The following is a 24,433-nucleotide window of genomic DNA, read 5'->3' on the forward strand; positions in this document are numbered from 1 at the left end:
GATGCCATCAGGCCACTAAGAACTGAATTGTACGTAGTATAAAATCCTTCTATGGAAATTATTGATAATATTAATAAAGATGTAGAGTCTAGAACTCAAGATATAGGCATAAATTGAAAATATCCACTTTAAACTTACTTTCTTAGGACTAATTTGGCATATTTTAAATCAAAATACAGGTATAATGAACATGATGCAGGACTAAGTTCAATGTAAATAATGGCCTTGAAAGCATCAAAGAAACTAAGAAATTCTATAAAGATAAATAAAGTGATAATATTTACAAAAGCATATGTTATTGCGCTTGCTTTGGCAGCACATATACTAAAATAGGAATGACAGAGATGTTTAATGTGTATACAGTTGCAAGATGGAAAAGTTCTGGAGATCTGTTTTACAACAATGTGAATATACTTAATATTGTACTACACATTTTACAATGGTTAAGATGGTTAATTTTATGTGTTTCTTACCACTTTAAAAAAACATATGTTACAAATTCTAAATAAAGTCCCTTGATACTGATACAGCAAAGACAATCTAGAAGACTAAGAAGTCTCAGTTTGGCTACAGATGTCAAAATCAAGCCCTTTTTGATCCAGCATCAAATAACATGCTCTTTTCTTTGTTTCTACATTAGCTAAAACAGTACTATCTTTAAAAAGAAGATTGTGATGGTGATTTCCTACATGTGTACATACATTGAAACTCATCAATTTATAAGCTTTAAATACATGCAGTTTCATATTCACGAATTGTATCTCAATAAAGCTGTTTTATTTATTTATTTATTTATTTATTTATTATTATTATACTTTAGGTTTTAGGGTACATGTGCACAATGTGCAGATTTGTTACATATGTATCCATGTGCCGTGTTGGTTTGCTGCACCCATTAACTCGTCATTTAGCATTAGGTAAATCTATTTTGAAGTAAATGAATATGAAAATGCAACTTAATAATATTGTGGACACAGTGAAAGCGGTACTTTCAGCGATATGCCTAGACAAAGGAGAAAGATAAAGTATTAATAATATAAGCTTCCGCCAAAGGAATCTAGAGAAAGAAAAACAATTTAAACCTAGGAAAATGGATACACAAACTGTGGTACGTTCCTACAATGAACTATTATTTAATGATGAAAATAAATGAGCTCCTAGGCCATAAAAAGTGTGGAGAAACCCTAATTGCATATTACTAAGTGAAATACATCAATTTGAAAAGGCTACAAATTGTATGATTTCAACTGTGTGATAGTTTGGAAAAGTCAAAACTATAGGGACAGTAGTGAATTAGTCATTGCCAGGGGTTCAGGGAGAAACAGGGATGAGTAAGTGGAACTCAGGGTGGTTTTAGGGCAACAAAAGTATTTTGTATGTTATTGTAATAGTGGATACATGTTATTATATATTTGTTAAAATCTATAGAATGTACAATACAAGAAGTGAACTCTAATGTAAACTATCAACTTTAGTTAATAAAATGCGCCAGCATTGACTCATCAATCGGAACAAATGTATTGCACTAATGCAAGATACTAACAGGGGAAACTATTGGGTGGCAGACGGGAATTCTATGTGTTTTCTACTCAGTTTTTCTACAAACCTACAACTACTCTGAAAATGAAGTCTTTTTTTTAAGTAAAAGAATAGAGAATTTCTGAATCAAGCAGTGTAAAGGACATGGAAAAACTATGTCCTTATACCTGAGAGCACATATCATATACGTAAACACCTCAGATGGCTAAAATAGTGAGCCAGTTCTTACAAAAAAGGCCAAAATTTAACTCTTAGATTGTTAAGAATAAAGAACTTGGCATAGATCCAAGATTTTTGATCAGCCAAAAAAAGTGTTCAATTGTTATGACTATCGAGTATTAAAATTAAGTCAAACAAAATTTCAGGTTCATGTTGAATAATAGACTGATCCTCCCTAGTATCTATTTTGTCATGTAATTTGTTGCTCAAAATATCAAAAAGATAATTTTATGAGTTAATTATGAAGAACTTGTATTGAATCTGATAAATATTTGTAATATTAATTTATATCTATCATTAATGTCATTATGCTGCAAATCTCACTTTTAGAAATGTTATCCCATTGTGGAAAATTGTCCTTAGGAAAACAAAAGTATAATGTACTGAGCTAGATTTTCTAGAAAAACATATGCAAAACTTTAAAATGTCCTGAACTTAAGTTAACGTGGTTATTGATTTTAATGGCTGGGCTTTGTTAGAAGCCAGAAAGCCCAACATTGATATTACACAAGGTGATACAACACTCATGATTGCCTTTGGTTAACTAACGTATAGCATTTCAGAGTAAACTATTGATGGTTGTTGGTGATTTGAAATATGGAGATTAAATTGGGTGCAATATATTCAAATGGAGAAAATATATACCTTAATTAATTTAATTAGCAAATAATATTCTAATCCTGTGTTTAGGAACACAGGAAAGAATGATAAACTTGTCTAAATTTGCAATGAAGTATTGATGAGAATAGTTTATGATTTTTTGAGCCAAAGAATATGTGCTTTTTTTAATTTGTATTTCTTAGGTCCTTAATAAAGATTTTAGGTATAAACCCAACTCTCTGAGTTTTCAAACGTAAAACTTGCATTCAAAACGAATTCATAAATAAAGGCGCTAGCTCTCTGAACCAAATAACTTGTAAGGTAGTTGAACAAGTCTAACAAAAATGATGTGCCAAAATGCAACTTTACTTTTATTTCCTTCTGTCATTTTAAAATGTGTGGAGTGGTGGAGGCTCCCCTACCTTGATAAAAACTTGAAAATAATACATCAGTTTCCTTAGTTCACATTTAGGTATTAGGCAGAACTATGATTACTTTAATTTCAGAATTGCAACTTCAATTCAAAAATCAGTTTCTCAAAATGCAACCATATATATATATATATACACACACACTTATTTCTTTGGTAAAATATCTGTCCCAAGCTGGAGCATACTGCAGTCTGGCTGCTTGCTATGAAGAGGCATTTTCCTTTACCCTTCTGTTTCCCACTTAGCATTTCTCCTTTCTTGAGCTGACAATGTAAGTTGCTGAAGCTTTCTGGGATGGCCCACGATGAGTGATGACAAGAAGAAGAACATAATCTTATTCATGGAATGCATTTGTATGGTGGTTTGCAGATGCACTGACTTTCTCATGTAGATGCCTTCTACTAGGACCCTCCAGGTGAAAATCCTATGGTCTTGGTCATGCTACTCTGATAAGGTTTAGATTTGTGTCCCCACCCAAATCTCATGTTGAATTGTAATCCACAATGTTGAAGAATGGTCCTGTTTGGAAGTAATTGAATCATGGGGGTGGATTTCCTCTTTGCTGTTCTCTTGATAGTGAGTTCTCACAAGATGTGGTTGTTTAAAAGTGTGTGGCACCTCCCCGTTCACTCTCTTCCTCCTTCCCCAGCAATGTAAGAGATGCCTGCTCTCCCTTCATCTTCCGGCATGATTGTAAGTTTCCTGAGGCCTCTCCAGACATGCTTCCTGTACAGCCTGCAGAACTGTGAGTCATTTAAACCTATTTTCTTTATAAATTACCCAATCTCAGGTAGTTCTTTATAGCTTTGAGAGAACAGACTAATACATACTTTCTTCTCTGTTCCAGATTCTGACACCTCCACTTCACACAAAACACTCCACTTTAGAGTTTCTTGTCCCCTTAAAGTAAGTTTTACAAGTCAAACCTTGAACCAGCATGAAAATAGCTTTATCTCATGTGTGGTCCACACTAGGTCCTTGGTACATATTCAGTCTCATCTCATTTTCCTACAGTTCAGAGTATAGCTGCTTTCTAGATACAGCAACACCTTATCTTAGCTTTTCCTTCCAGGCAACTTGACAGAATATCTGTCTTGCCCTCCACATTCCTTGAGATGGAAGTCAGACCCTGGTCACTGCATTCCCCCAGATACAAGGAATCTATATCAAATTATCTCAGTGTACCAATGAGGCTTGAGTAGAGGGTTAGATACTTGCCAACTTGTACCCCTAGGGTTAAAGAAGTAGAATTTATATCACAATTTTGCCCTTAAAATACATTGTAAAAACTTCTCTCTTTTCACAAGCTTATGACTCTTTGCTGTTCTGGATATGAATGAAAGACTGAAAAGTTGTGAAAACACTTACTATTTATGTATAACTTTTTTTCACTTTGGAATTTTAGTTTGTTTTATCATGATGCTTCCAATAAAACTTTCATTTTATTCCTTTATCTATACATTTTACTTCCTTGCCCAGGCCTATCTTAAATTCAATATCTCATTTACGTCTCATAACAATTCCATGGTGAATATTCTCACAAATCCAAGGTGAATATTTTCTCATTATTTCCATTTTATAACTGAAGAAATTGAGGAGTAGACAGATCCATTCACTTGCGTAAAGCCAAAGGTAGTAAGTGGTGCAGAGATTAAGATCAACATTGTTTGCACCTTTCATGAGTATATGTGCTCTAATCCACTGCTCTATGCTACGTACTGCTATCATATAAACCAAAGAACGTGTGGAACTCCATGGTTGAAATTACAACTAGGCATAACAAGTTTTTCTTTGTTTTATGGAAGAAACACAGGTGCACAAAAGTTCTGAACTAGGACAAGAAAAATCTGTTAACTGACTTCTATATTCTAAAAGTCAGACTGCTATCATATAAAATTAGTTAAATTCATTGCATAAATGATTATTCATTCTCCCAGAAACATATTTATATTAATTTGAATACAAATTTTAATATTCTGCTTATTTTTATTTGCACTGTACAGTTTCCTGAAAGCCTTGGTATTACAGAGATTTTGGCCTTTAGGATTTCACATGTGAATTCTGAGAGTTTGCTATGAAATATCTTAGTGGCAAAAGGGAGGAAGTAGGTAGCAACTCTAGAAAATTATTTATAAAAATCCAGGTAAGTTTAAGACTGAAATGATAATTCAATAAACCTGTATTTCCATTGAAAGCAATAACCACATTCCTGAGGTCACTACTGACCCAATTTGTTTACAAGAAGCAGTAGGTAAGAGCCATACACAGATGATATGCAAAATTTTAAGTCATGGTTACAGTATGTTATTGAAGGGCCAAACATAGAAAATTATGTATATTTCTATAAAATATAATTTTATGGGAATCTTATCAGTATGCATTCAATAACATGATAGAAAGAAATAAGGTAATGCATTATTAATAGAATCAATCATAACTTTGTTCTTAACGACATCTTTATAAGAATGTAAATTGTTTTCTTTAGCATCAGGTGTAGTCTTTTGTTTTAAAATTTGTATATCTTTTATATATATTTAAGCTATTGAATAGAAATACTTTGGCATGTGATCAAAATTTTAAAATTTTTACTTTATACTTTGCAAGTAGCTGAGGTTAATGTTGTATACTTTCAGGATGTATTTTATAGTTTCCTTCATTTGTGACCCATATTCTATGTTTTACTTTGTCTCGCCTCTTTTCTTGTGCACATATTTCTAATGTAAGATACTCTACTATCTATCTATCTATGGTTTGGCTCTTTGTGCCCACCCAAATCTCACCTTGAATTGTAATCCTCATAAACCCCATGTGTCAAGGGCTATCTATGGTTTGGCTCTTTCTATCTATGGTTTGGCTCTTTGTGCCCATCCAAATCTCACCTTAAATTGTAATCCTCATAAACCCCATGTGTCAAGGGCAGAGCCAAGGGTAGGTAATTGGATCATGGGGGCAGTTTCCCCCACGCTGTTCTATGATAGTGAGTTCCAACAAGATATGATGGTTTTATAATCATCTGGCATTACCCCTGCCTGCACTGAATTCATCCTGCCATCTTTGATGAAGGTGCCTGCTTCTTCTTTGACTTCCACCATGATTGTAAGTTTGCTGAGGCCTCCCCAGCAATGTGAAACTGTCAATTAAACCTCTTTCCTTTATACATTACCCCATCTCAGGTATTCATGTATTTCTTCATAGCAGTGTGAGAATGGATTAATAGAGTAAATTGGTACTGAGGTAGTGAGGTGCTGCAATAAAAATAACCAAAATGTAGAATTGACTTTGCAACTAGGTAATGGGCAGAGATTGAAACAGTTCAGAGAGTTCAAAAGAAGATAGAAAGATGTGTGAAAGTTCAGAACTTCCTAGAGATTTGTTGAATGGCTTTAACCAAAAGGCTGATAGTGATATGGACAATGCAGTCCAGGCTGAGGTGGTCTCAGATGGAGATGATGAACTTATTGGGAACTGGAGCAAAGGTGACTCTTGCTGTGCTTTAGCAAAGAAACTGGCAGCATTTTGCCCTGCTCTAGATATCTGTGGAAGTTTGAACTTGAGAGAGATGAGGAGGAAGAAATTTCTAAGTGATGAAATGTTCAAGAGGATGCAGGGCATAAAAGTTTGGAAAATTTGCAGCCTGATGATGCCATAGAAAATAAAACCCCATTTTCTGGAGAGAAATTCAAGCCTGCTGCAGAAATTTGCATAAGTAACAAGGACCCCAATGTTAATTGCCAAAACATTGGGGAAAATTTCTCCAGGGTATGTCAGAGACCTTTGAGGAAGCCCCTATCATCATAGGCTCAGAGGCCTAGGAGAAAATAATGATTTCTTGGTCAAGGCCCAGGGCTTTGCTGCTTTGTGCAGTCAGGACTTGGTGCTCTGCATCCCAGCTCAGGCCATTGCTTGAGAGGATGCAACCCCCAAGCCTTGGCAGCTTACATGTGGTGTTCGGCCAGTGGGTACACAGAAGTCAAGAATGGAGGTTTGGGAACCTCTGCCTAGATTTCAGAGAATTTATGGAAACATCTGGATATATGGGCAGAAGTTTGCTATAGGGGTGGAGCCCTCATGGAGAAACTCTACTAGGGCAGTGTGGAAGGGAAATTTGTTGTTGGAGTCCCCCCACAGAGTCCCTATTGGGTCACCACCTAGTGGAGCTGTGAAAAGATGGCCACCATTCTCCAGACCCCAGAATGGTAGCTCTGCCAACAGCTTACACTGTGAGCCTGGAAAAGCTCCAGACATTCAATGCCAGCCTGTGAAAGCAGCCAGGAGTGGGGCTGCACCCTGCAGAGCCACATGGGCAGGGCTGCCCAAGGCCTTGGGAGGTGACCTCTTGCATCAACTTAACCTAGATATGACACATGGAGTCAAAGGAGATCATTTTGCAACTTTAAGGTTTAATGACTGCCTTTCTGGATTTTGGATGTGCATGGGGCCTCTAGCCCCTTCGTTGTGGCAAATTTCTTCCATTTGTAATTGGAGTATTTATCCAATGCCCATACTCCCATTATATCTAGGAAGTAACTAACTTGTTTTTGAGTTTGCAGGCTCAAAGGTAGATAGGACTTGCCTTGTCTCAGATGAGACTTTGAACTGTGGACTTCTGAGTTAATGCTGAAATGAGTTAAGCTCATTTAAGACTTTGGGGGACTGTTGAGAAGGCATGATTGGGTTTGAGATGTAAAAAGCCATTAGATTTTTGTGGGATCAGGAGCAGAATAATATAGCTTGGCTCTGTATTCCCACCCAAATCTCACCTCAAATTGAAATCCCTGTAATCTCTATGTGTCAAAGGTAGGACCGGATGGAGGTAAGTGGATCATGGGGGCAGTTTCCCCTATGCTGTTGTCACCATAAGGAGTGAGTTCTCACAAAATCTGATGGTTTTATAAGTATCTGGCATTTCCCCTGCTTGCACTCACTCCATCTTGCCACCATGTGAAGGAAGTGCCTGCTTCTCCTTTGCCTTCCACCATGATGTTAAGTTTCCTGAAGCCTCCCCAGCAATGCAGAACTGTGAGTACACTTCTTTTCTTTATAAATTACCCCATCTCAGGCACTCAGATATTTCTTCATAGCAGTGTGGGAATGGACTCATACATACCTACATACATACATACATACATACATATTTATATGTATATGTATATGTATATACACACACGTGGAGACAGAGGGAATTCAAGTTTATACTCTCTAACAAGTGTGTATGTGTGTATTCAGTGAAGTAATGTATTTGATTATGGGTGGTTTGGAAAAACTAATTTACAATTATAAAATATGGCTTGAGAGCAGGTTTTACTAGTTGCAGTTACTCCAGATGGTGGTCCAACTCAGAATCAAATAAACCACCTCAGGAAAGAGTCAGAAGAAGCATCATTTCTATAGTTGGTCACTTGGGTAGTATACCTTTCATAGCACAATGGAGAAAAGTAAGCAGAAAGTTATTTAGGGGTTAATACAAACATATTACAATATTTAACAATGCATCGACAAAATATTTTTAATTATTGATCTTTGATTCCTTAGTTATATATCTCGCATAGACATAAATTATGTATTTAGAAAGAAGTATTTAATCATATTTCAAAGAAAATATATCAAGGAACTAGTAACATAGGATATTAAAGAACTAAAGACAAATCGCATTTTGCAATTCAGAGTGGACCCTTCCCTAAAGTTATTTAACCTTAAGAAAAGAAATGCATATACGGACACGTACCCTGTTACAGAATGTTTCTTGAATCCATGTCATTTTTTTAGCTATATCATTAAAATATGCTTAACAATTAGACACATAAAAGGTTTCTTTCAGAGTCTAAACTGTTCTTATTATGGAGATTACAAAGTGGCTTGTAAAGATGAGCACCATTAGTGTAATCTGTAGAGGAGGATGGATGAATAGATTCATCTATAGTATTTCCCAAAGGACATAGTAAAATAATAAATGACAAGTAATTATCCTTTCCATTCCCATGATTATGTAAATGCTCCCCAGGAGGACATTTATTATCAATTCTGTCATTGAAATCACCCTTCCTTCTGTTGACTAGGGCTGAATGCTTTTGAACATCTGATTACTAAGCACTTCATAAGATGAAGCATGTGATGATATCAGTCAGCACTACCTAAGAAATGTCACTGTGAAATTCCTTTGTTGTGAGCAATATTTTAAAGCAAATAGTCAGACACCTTCATTAGGTGTGCTGAGCTTCTCCAGCATCCTAAGTAGAAATGGCTCTTGCAACAAACTCAAATCACATTATTGTTTTTTGAATTATGTTAATGGTTAGTTAAAGCATTACTCAGCATGAAGTTATTTCATTCAATGTTACAAATGGGTTTATAGAAACATTTGTGTCATATACACATAGAAAATACTCAGAAATATATTTCCTTTTCAACAGCACTGTACAATCTTAGGTGGCATGATGGTGGATTGTGTAATCATATTCTTTCTTGGAATTGGTTATCTCTGTTTCCAAATAACCAAAGAATAGATATGTATTATAACATGAGAATCTATATGTATTAGATCTAATAAATTTATATAATTTTATAAATACCAACTCTATACTAATTAATTTCCTGATTTTGCATAGAATACTATTCAATATCAAATAATTGAGTGAATATTATTATAAAACATTTTTCTCAGTTAATCATTTAAAACACATGAGCAAAAATAGAAATGGCTCTAGCATCTGAAACACTTTTACTATATTTAGTCAACTGGTTTAATTATGCATTGACTCTGTGCAAACACCATAGAAGAATATTTAAAAAAAGAACAAAAAGTTGAGACTATGAGCATTCATTTCAATGGCCTTATAAATTTTCGTGATAGAAGCTAATTTGTAAGTAATTTAGAAAGCAGCTCTGAAAAGAATAGGTAAAAAGGAATGAATGAGAGGGTAGCATGGAATTATATTCAGGAATAGAGATAGAATTGGAGGAAGATGGCTGCAGGTTTCATGAGTCAATGTGTCTTCTGCTTAGCCTAGTTAATGTATTGTGAATCATTTCAGCAATTACTCTGCTCAAAAGCATAATAGTCATTAATGCAAAGACTTGCATAATGTTTATTACATGCCTGACACTTTTCTAAGATTTTTGCAAATATCAACTTGTTTAATACATCCCCTGCCAAAAGAAAAAAAAAAACTTATTAGGTAGATATTATTGTTTCCATTTGAAAGATGAGACAGCCAGCTCAAAGTCACACAGCTGCTGAGTAGGGGGATATGGATATAAAACAAGGTAACTTGGCTTCCAGACCCTGTACTTTTAAGCAGTATTGTAATGCCACTTTCTTCGTTGAGACCATCTTAAAAATAATCACCAAAATAATGTTTATTCAATTCATAGCCGCACAAATAGTCTGTTTAATTAAAAATTATCAGCCCAATAATGTGTGAAAGTTGTTTTCAGTAATTCATGTCTAAGCAGCTGATTTTTCAGGTTGTGCTGAATCCTGATCAGTAATAAGTAATGAACATATTTATGTTCATTTCTAATTACTATTAAATATATTTTGTCAAAAGTTGTATCATCTCCATTTTCTCTATCTTGAACTTTTAAACTTTATTTACTAATTAATAAAGCAAATATATAATTAGGACCTACATATAAGGCACCAAGAGAGAAAGATTAAATACGTTTAGTTGCCACAGCCCAGAAGATCACAATCTTGTGATACTTAGTGTCTTCATTATGTCTTCTTATTCTACTTTTAAAACAACTTTCCAGGAAGAAATGGAAATAAATTAAACTGAGTAATTCTGACATTTTAAGTGTTGATTTATTACAGCATTATTTGCCTTCTAATAGAAATCAGATTTGTAGATTTATGGCAGAATTTTAGAAATCATTCAGAATAGGAAAGCATAATGATAATTGTAAAGTTTCCAAAGAACTTTAAAAATTTGCCACAAAGAGTGGTTCCTGATCTGTAAGTAAAGAAAGCCTAGATAATTGTGGTGGTTGTTAGGTGACAGGTGAATAAATTTGGCTTGATCCGTACATGTTTTGATTTTTTTAATTCCCTTTATCCTCAGTCACTAAGACTACATCCTCACGTTCCTTAACCCACATTCCTATTACACAATCAAGGTTGTGTAATAAGCTAGCAAAAGTATATTTATGCATTATACCTCTTTCTATTTCCAGTTTTTGTCAACATACGTGTTATCAATACATATTGATATACATAGTTTTAATTCATGTATCTTCTTTTAGTAGACATCATTCATTTTCATATATTTAAACTATTTATCTAATGTTATAGTTGTTTGCTTATACTATTTGCTATTATAGATAATATTGCAATGAACATCCTTATATGTGTTCCTTTTGAATATATGTGTGTGTCTCTGTGTGGGTATACCATAAATAAATATGTTAATTGATTAGTTAGGTTACATATCCATGAGGAGAATTGCCATGTAATCGAGAATTACAAAATCACTTCATAGGATGGGTGAAACATTTATCATCCTACCAGGATGGAATAAAGGAGTCTTTTTCCCTATACCATTGCCAGCACTTGATATCTTGATATTATTCATATTTAAAATAAAGACATTTTTAATTTTGCAGAATATACAGTAGTATATCTGCATTTAAAATGAAAATATTGTCAATTTTGTAGAATATAGTCTCTCTCTATCCCAATCTCTTTTTTCTCTTTCTCTTTAATTAGCATTCTCATCTTTACTAATGAGTTTGACTAACCTTTTCTATACTTAATTGTCTAATATTATTTTGTATTCATGCTTCTATTGGACTTTCTCATCTATAGTTCCTCACTTTCATTAGTCCTCTATATCTGGAGTACATGCTATAAATATTTTTCTCATATATCAACCACCTGTTATATTGCAATATAAAAATGTTATATTCATTGAAGTGTAAGTTCTTGACATGATACTCCATTCCTCCAAAATATCTTAGTGTGCAATTCCTATAGAGACATTTTCCTATATTACAAAAAATCTTGTTAAAAAATAAAAAATTTAAAATGGACACATTATTGCCATTGATCCTCAGACTCCACGCAAATTTCCCCAACTTATTTGAGTTTCTAATATTATTAAGACTGATGTCTCATCTTTAGTGTGCATGTCTCTTCATATTTGAACTAAAACTCAACTGAAATTACCTTATAAAGGGGAACCTATTATAATAAAATTAAAGTGTTACGTGGAATACCAAGGCTAAAATATATGCCAGGTAAAACAACGTAAGCTCCATAAGGGCAAAGACTTTGTTGGTTTTGTTCACTGCCAAATTCCTGTCATTTATTACAGTGACTTTTAAATAGCAAGCATGAACTAAATATTTTATTCATGAATGAATGAATGAATAATGAATGTATGTGAGAAGGAGTCTTCTGTAATGCTTTTTTTGTGCCTACTTCAGTCATCTCTGTTCCTGTTAACCAATTATTCTGCCAAGAGTGGTAACTGTTAACTAGTCCTCAACTTTAGGCTCCTTGAGATCATCCAATTTCACTTTCACACTTATAGTTTCAAAAATTGTAGGAAACTATAATTGGCTTATTTGGGATTAGATTTCCTAATTAGGACTCCCACTGTACCCATCAGTTATGAAAAGGAGACAGGGTCCTACAGTATTATTATAATGGCACTGTAAAGGAGGCCTTGAGGATAGAGCATTTGAAAAATAGTGTCCCAAATAAAGGTATTATCTTGAATACAAAAATAAAACAGAAATTATTTAAATGTATTTTTATCTAATTTAAAGAATAAAATATTTATTTTGTTTTCTTTGAGTTTTTTAGATTAAAAAATAATTTAGGTATCTTTTCTTAATCTCTGACCATGATGTTGCTATGTTGATCACTTTTCACTCTTCATAAATATTTAACAGTTCGGCCCTGTGTAAACTGTTCATTTTATATTGTCAAAATTTACTTTGATAATTTTCTACTTACCGACATCTTTGGCTAATCCCTTTCCATTTATTTGAGGGACAATACTGATCCTTTTTCCTCTTGTTTTATTGTGTTCTTTCATCACTATGACAAGCACTGCCACATTCCCAAGAGGGAATTTCTCATGAGGCTAGTCTTTTGGACTCCAAACTGAGGCTAGTCTTTTGGACTCCAAATTCACATATTTGATTGCCTTCTTCTTTTACATCTACTAGCCACCATAAACAAGACAAAACCTAAGTTCTTTATTGGATTTCCCCTTCACCATTCCAAATCTTCTTCCCTCCTATATATGCTAACTTATCAGTGAATGGCACCTCCATCTACTATTGTACTCAAGCAACATACAACTCATACCTGACATTCTCCTTTTCTTCAACCACCCCAAATAAATTCCTTATTAGATTATTTGATTCTGCTATTAAAATAAATTATGAATCTGACATATTTCCTAATATTCAAGGCAATAGCTTAGGTAAGTGGTCTTCCTCAATCAAATGAACAATTGCAATAATTATCCTTGGTAGGATACCTGAACCACATTTTGTCTCCTTAAAACTGATACACTACCATCAATTCAGGTTTTCTTCACATTTATACAGCTTTATTGAGTTATAATCAATATGATATTAGCTACACATATTTAAAGTGTGCAATTTGATGAGTTTTGACATGTATACAACTGTTAATTCATCATCACAATCAAAATAGTAATATCCACATGAATCCACATTTTAAATAAATAATTTAGTACTTCTTTACACAGTGTGTAATGTTTCATTCCAAAAGTCATAATAATTCTAAGTGTTCAACTTCATAATTGGTCCTAAACAAATCTTTAGTACTTTTAACCAGAGTTAGAAAAATTACAGGCATAATATTTTCATCTTTCAGAAACTTTACATATTTACTTTCAAAATAATTTGTAATCTTTTAAGGGCAGATTTAGAACATTTTTGTTTGTTTGTTGATATGTTTATTTGTGGGGTGTGTGTGTGTGTGTGTGTGGTAGAACATCTAGGCAAATAATTCTTAGTTTTCTGTTTTGAATAAACAAATAACCCAATAACTTTATTTAGTTATTCTCATATTTAAGGATTAAAAAAGATTATATAACACTTTTAATGTATAATTTCAACTTTTGTCAAAACATGAGAATAATTTTACTCTCAAAATTATTACAAAATATGACAGAAGCAAAACCTTCTTCTTCTATCTAAATCTAAAAAAAAATACAACTTTCTTGGAATTTTGCTCAACTTTCTTCTGTTATTTTTTATTTTCCGCCTTTCTCTATGTGACTGTTAATTTTAAAGCCTTTAAAACATCTATATAGTAATTCAATTCCCCTAATATTTATGCTGAAATAATATTGAAATATTACATATAAGGTTTTGATCTATCTTTCTTTCTCATTTACTTTCCATAGCCATTTGCTGGATCAGAAACAGACAAATGTCATACATTATTCTTTACATTTCACAAACAGTAAGCTATCTCTCTAATAATTTGAAAGGTTGTAATGAGATTATAATAATTCACTAATTGATATGAGAGAAATTGATAATGTTACATGATTTTCCTACACTTTCAAGATGAGTAGAAAGCAGTTTTCTCTCTTCATATTAAAATACCATATTTTAATATTAATTATAAAATAAAGTCAGTCATTTAATTGATAATTTAATTTTAATGCTATGAATATTACATTTGCCTAGTTTGGCTTTTTAAATTTAAAACTTGGGTCATTTACCTAATTAAAGATTGCCACTAATTCCAATGGCAATTTCCCATAAGAACATGTAATTCTTGATAATGAGTCCTGAAAGGGTTATTTCCAGCTAAGACACAACTGTCTTTTTTATGCTCTTACTGTAAATGCACCTTTCAGACTGTTAGGGAACAAAATAGATTAAGAATCAAACTGCAGCTTTAACTTCTATTAAAATTACCCTTTGTCACTCTATCCCTTGGTTTATATCTGAGTATGTTAAAAAATTATACCATCAGTATGTGCAAGTATCACACAAGAGTGGTTTCAAGAACAACTGTTTTCTGAAGGGTCCAGGAAGAGTTAGTATAAGTCCAAATGAAAATTCTGTGCAATGATAAGTAATAAAATGACAATAGCTGCCTATAGACTCGGTCCTCAGTAAGATAATGGTGTTCATTAAATTCTACAGAGCATCAGATTATGATATAGAGGCTATTTCCTAAATAATCCTTATAACCCCTAATGACATATATATATATATATATATATGTGTGTGTGTGTGTGTGAACTTAAATGAGGCTTGTGCTAAATGTGACTCAAAAAGTGGAAGAAATAACAAATATTGTTTGCTTTTCATGTTCTTTTTTATTTCTATGTGTTTGTATAGTTTCCAAAAATTTCTCTAATCATTGATTCATAGTTTTATTCCATTGTATTCAGAGAAGATACCTTATATTATTTCAAATGTTTAAAGATTTCAAGGCTTGTTTTGTGGCCTAACATATGGTCTATTTTTGAGAATGATAAATTTCTCAAAGAGAAGAATGTGTATTCCACAGCCATTGGATGAAATGTTCTCTTAATATCTGTTTAGGTCCAATTGGTCTACAGTGCAGATTAAGTCTGATATTTGTTGATTTTCTGTCTGGATAATCTGTCCAATGCTGAAAGTGGGGTGTTGAAGTCTCCAGCTATTATTGTATTGGAATCTCTCTCTCCCTTTAGCTCTAATAATATTTGATTTATATATAACTGGGTGATCCAATGTTGGGTGCATATATATTTAAAATTGTTATATCTTCCTGCCCTGTTGACCCCCTTATAATTACATAATGACCTTCTTTTTCTCTTTTTATAGCTTTTGTCTTGATATCTATTTTGACTAATATTAAGTGCAGTTACTCCTGCTCTTTTTTGGTTTCTGGTTGCATAGAATATCTTTTTCCATCCCTTTATTTTAAGTCAATGTGTGTCATTATAGGTGAAGTGTGTTTCTTGCAAGTAACAGATCATTGGGTCTTATGTTTTTCATCCATTCAGCCTCTCTATGTCTGTTGACTGGAGACTTTAGCCCAATTACATACAATGTTATTATTGATAAGTTAAGACTTACTGCCACCATTTTGTGATTTGTTTTCTGGCTGTTCTGTGGTCTTTCCTCTCTCCATCCCTTCCCTCATTTCCCCCTTCCCTCTTTCCCTCCCTTCCTTCCTTCTTGTCTTTGTTTTAAGGAATGTGATTTTCTCGTGTGCTATGTTTTAATTTCTTACTTTTTTGTATATCTTTGTGTTTTTAGATTTGAGGTTATCGTAAGCCCTGCCAACAATTTCTTATAGCCCCTTATTTTAAACAGACAGCAACTTAATGATTGCATAAACAAACAAGCACAAAGAAAACTAATTAAAACTCTGCACTTTAACTTTGTCATTTCACTTTTTAACTTTGTTGTTTCTATTTATATCTTACTGTATTGTCTATGTCTTGAAGAGTTGTCATAGTTAGTATTTTTGATTGGGTCATCTTTTTGTCTTACTACTTAAATTATGAAGAGTTTGCATACAATAAATGCAGTGTTATAATATCTTGTGTGTTTATGTATACTTACTATTACCAATCAGTTTTGTACCTTAAGATAATTTCTTCTTGCTCATTAACATCCTTTTCTTTTAGATCGAAGAGTTCACTTTAGCATTCTTGTATGACAGGTCTGGTGTTATGAAATCCCTCAGCTTTTGTTTGTCTGGGAAAGGCTATATTTCTCCTCCATGATTGAAGGATATTTTCACCAGATATACTGTTTTAGGGTAAATGTCTTTTTTGCTTCAGAACTTTAAATACGTCGTAACAGTCCCCTTGGCCTATTAGGTTTCCACTGAAAGAATCTGCTGCCAGGTGTATTGGAGATAAATTGTATTTGTTTCTTTTCTCTTGCTCCTTTTAGGATCCTTTCTTTATTCTTGATGTTGGGTAGTTGAATTATTAAATGACCTTAGGAAGCCTTCTTTGGCTTAAATCTTCTTGATGTTCTATAACTTTCTTGTACTTGGATATTAATATCTTTCTCTAGGTTTAGGAAGTTCTATCTTGTTATTCTTGTGTATAAAATTTCTACCCCTATCTCTCTCTCTCTACTTCCCCTTTAAAGCCAATGGCTCCTAGATTTGCCCTTTTGAAACTATTTTCTAGATCTTGAGGTTGTGCTTCATTGTTTTTTATTCTTTTTTCTTCTGTCTCTTTTGACTGTATTTTCAAATAGCTTGGCTTCAAGTTCAATAATTTTTTCTGCTGCTTAATAAGTTCTGCTATTAAGACTCTGATGCATTCTTCAGTATGTCAATTGCATTTTCCAACTTCAGACTTTCTGCTTGATTCTATATAATTATTTCAATCTCTTTGTTAAATTTATCTGATAGGATACTGAATTTCTTATCTGTGTTATATTGAGTTTTGTAGAGTTTATTCAAAACAGCTATTTTGAATTCTGTCTGAAAGATCACATATCTCTGTCCTTCTGTGTTAGTACTTGGTGCTTTATTTATTTCATTTGGTGAAGTCATGCTTTCCTTGATTGTCTCAATGCATGTGGATGTTTATCAGTTTGTGAACATTGAAGAGTTCAGTATTTTTCAGTCTTTGCAGTCTGAACTTCTTTGTAACTGTCCTTCCTGAGAAGGCTTTTCAGACATTCAAAGGGACTTGAGTATTGTAAATTTTTGGTCACTGCATCCATTTCTGCATTAGGGACCACCATAAGCCCAGTAACACTATGGTTCTTGCAGACTTTTTGCCTTAGTGGTCTTGGATAAGACCCAGAAGGATGTGCTGGATAAACAGGTAGAGATTCTTGTTCTCTTCCCTTAATTTCCCCCAAACAAACAGAGTCTCCCTGTCTATGCTGAGCTGTCTGGAGCTGGTGGAGAACTGACACAAGCATCCTGCTGCTGGGACTGTGCTGGGTCAGAACTGAAGCCAGCACAGCACTGGGCCTCAACTCAGGCCCACAGTCACAACTACCTGGCTACTGCCTATGATCACTCAGGGTGCTAGGGCTTTACAATGAGCAAGTAATAAAACTAGCCAGGCTTGTGTCCTTCCCTTCAGGGCAGTGAGTTTCTCTGGGCCCCTGGCCATCCAGAGATACCATCTGGAAGTCAGTGTCTGGAGTTGGAAACTTTAGGAATCTACCTAATGATGTAGTTGAATTCACACTCAAACCACAAGACGACATCCTTCCCATTCTTCCCTTCCCTTTCCCTAGATAGAGGAGACATTCTTCATGTCTACAACTACCACAAGCCCATGGGGAGTACTGCCAGGCTATCACCAGTATTCACTTAAGTCCTAAGGGTTCTTTAAACAGCTTGTGGTTAATGCTGCCAGGCCTGGGACTCACTCTTCTGGGCAGTGGGTTTCCCTCTAGCCCAGGGTAGGTCCAGAAATGCCATCCAAGAGCCACACCTGGAATTGAGAGCCACAACCTGGTCTCAAGAACCAGCCTGATACTCTATCCCTCTGTGGCTGAAGTGGCTGAAGCTGCAAGTCGAAGTCCCCTTTATTCTTCTCTCTACTTTTCTCAAGTAGAAGGAGTCACTCCTCATAAGTGTGCTAGGTCACACCTGAGTCAGTGTGTCTCAGAATCTCACTCAAAGCTCATGGCATGTACACCTGGTTACTGCTGCTGACTATTCAGGGCCCATTGGCTCTTTATTCATCAGGTGTTAAGATCTGCCAGGGCTGCATCCTTCCCTTCAAGGCAGTGGTTTCCTTTCTGGCTGAGAATGTGTCTAGAAATGTTGTCTGGGTGATAGGGCCTGGAATGGGGGACTGATGACTCTGACTGGTGCCCTACCTACTACGGCTAAGCTGTTATTCAAGTTGCAAGACAAATCCTCCTTACTCTTCCCTCTCCTCTCCTCAAGTGGAAGAAAAGAATCTCTGCTGGAATTGTGAGCTGCACTGCTTGGGGTTCATGGATAGGAGCACAAACACCCTCTTTGTGGCCCCAGCTGATCTCACTAGCTCCTAAGCCCCCCAAGTTCACTGGCTCTGAGCTAAACACAGCACCATGACTTGACTAAGAGTTACAGTCATTGTGACATAGATTGCCTTTCAAGTTTATTTTGTTCCCCAGAACACTTTAGCTCACAGTGGCAAGGCTTGCTGAAAGTCATATTCATACTACTGGGACAGGTAATTGCCTTCTGGCTAGGGCTCATATAAATGCTCCATCTGTGAGCATGAACTGAGTTCTGTCCAATATTGGCAGCACTGAGTTCCAATAAAAAGTCCCACCGTCACTGCTCCCTCCCTCCCCCAAGGAGACAGATTGTCTCTCACGCCATGTAGCTGCTGCAGGGGTTTGGGTAAGGAGTGGGGTTAGCAATTCAGGACTGTCTTTCTAACCCTCTTCTGTACCTCTTTCACTGATAGGACATTAAAACCAAGTACTGTGATCGCTCACCTGATTTTTGGTTCTTATGAAGGTGCTTTATTGTATAGATAGTTTTAAAATTTGGTGTTCCTGTGGACAGGATGATCGGTAGAGGCTTCTATTTGGCAACCTTGCCCCACCTCCTTCTCCTCTATTCCTTTATTTTTGTTTAAATTTTCTTGGATGTTTACTAGATTTTTTAAATGACATATGTGAGCTAATGTGATTAGAGATTCAAGAATTTTCACGCAATTACTTTAATAAGCATATTTTAATGGAACATCATTTCTTGCTCTGAAAAAATTATCATGTTAGACATGTGCCATTTTACAATTTGCAATCCTTTTTATTTTCAAAAAAGACATTTGATTAATGATTGCTAAATGTCAAGTAGATGGTTATGCACCTCTAATTCATGTTATGTCATGTTCCTGCTCGGTAGCCCAATATATGGACAATGGTCAAATGCTCTCTATATTTGCTGAGATTTTCCTTAATTTGTTTCAACTTCCTGAAGAGGTATGACTACTCATTAGATCCTAGGACCTGCTAGGGTAACAGATTCCTTCCTTTCACATTTTTAATATTACCAATCACATAGGACCTTCCATGAATGAATTCAAATGTCCATTTTCCAAATTTAGAATTTTGTGTGTTTGCAGCTATTTTGATTTTTTGCATTAAATTTAATTAAAATGCATATTGAGATTAGAAGTCTCCTCTGTGCAAGCTGATAGCAAAGTTAGAGCAAGAAAATTACAGAAGAGAAGCAAATGTGCTGCAGAAGAAGTGAGTTTGTTTATGAATACATAGAAATGTATTCATAAACATCCATTTGGAGTCATTCAGTAGGCGGGTGGAACAATATTAAAATATGCAATGACTGTGAAACAGAGCTCAAGTGTTTAAAAATAGTTTTCTATTTAATGAAAATATTTATAAAGCAAAAATATTTTTTAAAATTATGCATTATGGAAAAAATTCACAAAGGTGATATGAAGCTACAGGTAATTTCAGATAAACATGTTAATTTAAAAAATAATTGTAATTTGTGAAAAATTTAAGAAAAAAATCAATTCTTTTTTTAGTGTTAAGACAAACCCAGGCTTGTTTATAAATTGGAATTTAGACAGTAGGTTTTAGGTGAGTCTAAAGAAGAAAGAAAGAAAAGGGAGGCAGTAAAAGCCTAGGATGTGAAGAGAAAGATAAAAGAAGTAGAGAGATGTAAAATGTGTTTAACTAAGGGCTAGTAGTTATTATCTCTAATCCAGACATAGATAGCAATGTCAGAAATGTTAAATTATCCTGTCGTATAAATTAAAGAACTAAAATATAAATTAGCAATATCAGCTATTTTTTCCTTACAGTTATTGAGATTTTATGCTTTGCTGAAACATTCATTTAGCCAAATAAAATGCATTAAAATTTAGCATTACAGACAAAGCAACAAGATATTTTGAATCTATTTGTATGCTTTAGCTAATTTTCTCAACAGCTCTCCACAGTTATTACTCTTGTTTTCTCTGTAAGTAATAGTTCTCTTGGCATTTTGGCCATGGCTCTTGATTCACTTAGATATTCAAAAGTAGAATACAAAAGAAAAAAGAGACAATTTGAATGATGCAAATTATAAAGACGATTTTAGTAACTATATAGATTTTAAAATATAATCAGGAAAGAAGAAAACCGCATTAGAAGTAGTGATTTAAATTTCAATCTTGTCTTCTACAGAAAAGTTAACAGCTGTATTTCATTATTAAGACAGACATAGATCCTTAGAAGAGGATTCTGGGGGTACTTATGTTTAATTGGAAACAGATTTAATGTTTTCTATGGTAACAATTTGGCATATTATATCACTTCATTTTAATACATTATCATGTTGTTTATAAGAGATTTCAAAGAAGAATGCAAATACATGCCACGGAAGTAGCTTTATTTTCATTTTACAGTGAGGTTAGGCAAAGCGTTGGTTATGTTTTCTATTTTTCATAAATGTGAAAAGAATTTTATTATTCTCATACAAATATTTATCATGTAATTGTATCCAGTAGGAATACCCAAAAGTTGACAAATATAATAAATTGTTTATTATTTTAAGGCTATAATCCAATTTTGTTTTAAAAAATCCTCATTATAGAATGCTGAAAAAATACTAAAGGGTGGCTCAGCAAGAGCACCCAAAATAATATATGAGAGGACAGGTACATATGATGGTCTAGATTAATCTAATAACTTATTGAGAACCTAGAAGAATGAATGGGCCACATGATATTTAGATAATATCCTGAGATATTACCAATCTTTTCTTTCTTTCTGATAAGAACAGTTGAAGAGTATATTCAAAATTTTATTGCCTGGCAACTATTTGGAGTGTGGATAATCTCTGATGCCATTTAAGTGAGATCTGATTAGGGCTGACATCCCAAAACAATAATAAAAATAAAGCCCCTGAAAGAAAAAATGCTTGGATAGAATATCATATCCACATACCAATTGAGGTGGCCAGAGAGACAGCACCAATTATCAGACATAACTTTTTCCTCAAGGAAAAAGGGAAGGAAGGAAGAAAAGAAGGAACAAAGGAAGGAAGGAGGGAGGGAAGGAAGGAAGGAAGGAAGGAAGGAAGGAAGGAAGGAATGAAGGAAGGAAGGGATAAAATCGAGGTTCTAGAAGATACTGACCTCTCATTAAAGGCCCCAGAGTTCTGCTCTTTGGAAAGTAGACACATAAGTTCTAGTCTGGAAGATTTTTTTTGAACAGCCTTCATTTTTGTTTTTTAGAGTAGTTTAGGTTCACAGCAATATTGAGCAGAAGGTAAAATGATTTCTGCCTCCACACATATATAGCCTCCCCTATCATCAACATCCCCATCAGAGGGATACATTTGTTACAATTGATGAACCTAAATTAACATATTATTATCACCCAAAATCCAAAGTTTACATTAGGGCTCACTCTTTCCTATAGATTTGTACAAATGAATCTGCCATTGTAGTTTCATACATAGTAGTTTCACTGCCCTAAAAATTTTCTGTGTTCCAGCTATTCATTTATCCCTCTCTTCTAGCCGCTGGGAAACACTGTTTTTTTTTTCCTGTCTCCACAGTTTTGCCTTTACCAAGGTGCCATGTGGTTGGAATAACACAGTGCATATGCCCTTTCAGACTGGCCTCTTTCATTTGGTAATACAAATTTTAATATCTTACATGTCTTTTCATGGCTTGATAGCTAATTTCTTTTTAGTACTGAAAAATATCCTATTGCTCAGATGTATAGAGTTCATTTATCAATTCCCCTACTGAAGGACATCTTGGGTATTTCTGAGAGTTTTGGAGATTATGAATAAACTTGTCTGTGTACAGTTTTTTGTGTTGACATTAGTTTTCAACAACATTGGGTAAATAGCAATGAATACCATTGTGAGATTACTTGATAATACTGTTGTTAGTTTTGTGAGAAACTGCCAAACTGTCCTCCCAAGTGGCCATACAATTTTCAACCCTAACCAGCAATGAATGAGAGTTTCTGTATATCTTTGTCAGCTTTTGGTGGTGTTGGTGTTTTTAATTTTGGCCATTCCCAAAGATGAGTAGTCATATCTCTTGGTTGTTTTAATTTTTATTTCTCTGATGACATACAATGGGCAATTTTGATATTCTTATTTGTCATGTGTATATCTTTTTTGGTGAGGTGCCTGTTAAAGTCTTTGGCCCATGGTTTGTTTTCTTATTATTGAGCTTTTAGAGTTTTATGTATATTTTATATAAATGACCTTTATAAGAGATATTTTAAAAAAATATTTTCCCCAAGTCTGTGGCTTATCTTTTGATTCTCTTGAAGATATATTTTGTGCAACAATAAGTTTTTTTATTTTAATAAGGTCCAACTTAATCAGTTTTTTCTTTCATGAATAGTAGCTTTGGTGTTATGTCTAAACTATTATCACCAAACTCAAGGTCACCAGGATTTTCTCCTGTTGTCTTCCAAGAGTTTTATAGTTCTGCGTTTTATATTTAGGCCTGTGATTTATTTTGAGTTAATTTTGAGGAGATCTTAGGTATATATATGTATATTTATTATACTTTAAGTTCTAGGGTACATGTGCACAAAGTGCAGGTTTGTTACATATGTATACATGTGCCATGTTGGTGTGCTGCATCCATTAACTCATCATTTACATTAGGTATGTCTCCTAATGCTATCCCTCCGCCCTCCCCCCACCCCACAACAGGCCCCAGTGTGTGATGTTCCCCTTCCTGTGTCCAAGTGTTCTCATTGTTCAATTCCCACCTATGAGTGAGAGCATGCGGTGTTTGTTTTTCTGTCCTTGCGATAGTTTACTGAGAATGATGGTTTCCAGTTTCATCCATGTCCCTACAAAGGACATGAACTCATCCTTTTTATGGCTGCCTAGTATTCCATTGTGTATATGTGCCACATTTTCTTAATCCAGTCTATCACGGATGGACATTTAGGTTGGTTCCAAGTCTTTGGAGATCTTAGGATTTTTATTGTGCGTAACTAATGTTAATTTCAGCCATAGTAATGCCTCAGGAAAGTGCTGATGTAATGTTTAGCTTCAGAATATGCTATTTCCTGTATTTACTTATAAAACTGAACATATGAATTGACTTAGTTTTCTGTGTAAATCTGTTAGCTGTATACCAAACAAAGTTGAAAATTTGTCTACTAAAAAAGTATAAGGAGAAGTTTGGAACAGACTAGTTGAGGTTATAACCTCATACAGGACAGCAAGTTATCTGCTACTTTTGACAGTAAAATCATTATAATATCCTCATATGGAAAAACTCATTTTAATGTTTTCTGTATCTAGAGGATTGGGGCAACAGTCCACTCATCCAAAGGAATGTGAGTGAGGAAGTGGGGATCTAAGAACAAGTTCCCATGTAGTTCAGTAAAGAATACTAATTAATCAACTTCCTATTTTCTTTAATATTAACTCAGCAATACATTGTAAAAGGCTGTGAATCACTCAATATTTTATTTTATTTTTAATTATTATTATCAAAACTTTGATGCAAAACTACAAAGTATATGAAAGTATCAGTGATCACATCGTAAATTTTATTTCTATGTCATTTAGAATTTTGGTTTAATAATTTAAGACTTGAGGTTTTCTGTAAAAATAAAAGTAGCACACATTTTACTTAGATAAGCCAAAATGCTTAGCAGTTGGAAGACTCTAAAATCTTGTATAGAATGTCATCTGGGATCATCTGGATAAAACCATACTTTTA

At 34.2% G+C, this 24,433-nt stretch overlaps 1 long non-coding RNA gene across 1 annotated transcript in view; it reads left to right on the forward strand.

Moving 5' to 3' along the window:
* LOC131383777 (uncharacterized) overlaps positions 1–24,433 on the forward strand; it is a 235,146-nt gene that overhangs the window by 12,199 nt on the left and 198,514 nt on the right. Inside the window, exon 2 of the long non-coding RNA XR_009214042.1 lies at positions 3,439–3,534. This is a non-coding gene — a long non-coding RNA (uncharacterized LOC131383777). The remainder of the gene's footprint in view (positions 1–3,438; positions 3,535–24,433) is intronic.

This window comes from Hylobates moloch, unplaced genomic scaffold (assembly GCF_009828535.3).
Source record: "Hylobates moloch isolate HMO894 unplaced genomic scaffold, HMol_V3 SCAFFOLD_6, whole genome shotgun sequence".
Classification (NCBI taxonomy): domain Eukaryota; kingdom Metazoa; phylum Chordata; class Mammalia; order Primates; family Hylobatidae; genus Hylobates; species Hylobates moloch.